Consider the following 1,180-nt stretch of genomic DNA (forward strand, 5'->3'; position numbering starts at 1 on the left):
AAGAAAAAAAGGAAGCACGCATGTGAATGAGAGCGGGCCGGTGAGTGGGATCAAAGACAGGTTCTTAAAACGTACGGAATCATGGGACTTGTGACCTTTTAGGTCATTGACATAGCACCCTCCTCTCATTTCAATATCCCAAGATTTTCCCAATCTACATCTTAGTCCATTTATTCACTGAGAAACATCCACACCGGCTCCATATCTTGACTATTGGCACAACCACCACAATGGGCACGGGAATGTACACGTAGCCCTGGAGGGGAAGGGTTTCTAGTATTCCTCTCCCTGGCTGATCAGCCAATGCTCACCAGAGGCGGCCTCTTCCCTACAGCTGCTCAACGAACCTGATACGGAAAGCCCCTCACAGACTTGCTCAGAGGTTCGTTTCCATGGTAACTGTAACCAGATTAATCATCATACCCACCAAATACAGATTCCCTCGGGAGTGAGTCTTCCACTGATGAGCAACATTTACTAGAACTTAGTGGTTCACGACAACATTTACTTATTATTGTTTCCTGGTGTCTAAAAGTTTGGGTCGGGTTGACCTGCTCCTGAGAGCCCGCCTGTAGGTGCATATAAACAGACTCCTCACCTGCTCAGATTCCAGTCACTCTCACTGGCCCACCCAGGGACCTTTACAAATCAGGTGTCCGGACTGCAGGATCCCAGTGCAGAGGCTGGGGGATACATCCTGAGGCCACACATCCTACAGTGTAATGGCTACACTTCTCCAAGATGTGACTCTCCTCTTCATCTTCCTCGAATTTCACAGCCATACATTCTCAGGATTCCCTTTCCTTATGCTGTGAAACCTTCCCTCCAGAGGCCACCTCCTGGACCCGAGACTGGCCATACTGTGTTTGTCTGCCTGTCTGCATGTCAATGGCATTAATAACACTTTTAATAAGTTTTTACCCAAATAGGCAATGCATCACAGTGTCCCCTCCCCCCAGCTCCCATGACCCTCTTAGGCTTCTTAGGTTGCCCCGTCAATGTCGCTTTCTCCAGTCTCTCTTCTCCCTCTATATTGGCTGTGGAGCCAAAGCCTGGTTTCACTTCAGCTGACCCTTGCTGTGTCCCATGGAATTTACCTTTGTTCTGCCACAAGAAATGCCGTTTCCGGGGCAACAGAGTTCTGTATGAGACTGTGAGTACTTGGAAAGGACTCCAGACG

This window comes from Rattus rattus, chromosome 15, assembly GCF_011064425.1.
Source record: "Rattus rattus isolate New Zealand chromosome 15, Rrattus_CSIRO_v1, whole genome shotgun sequence".
In the NCBI taxonomy this organism is placed as follows: domain Eukaryota; kingdom Metazoa; phylum Chordata; class Mammalia; order Rodentia; family Muridae; genus Rattus; species Rattus rattus.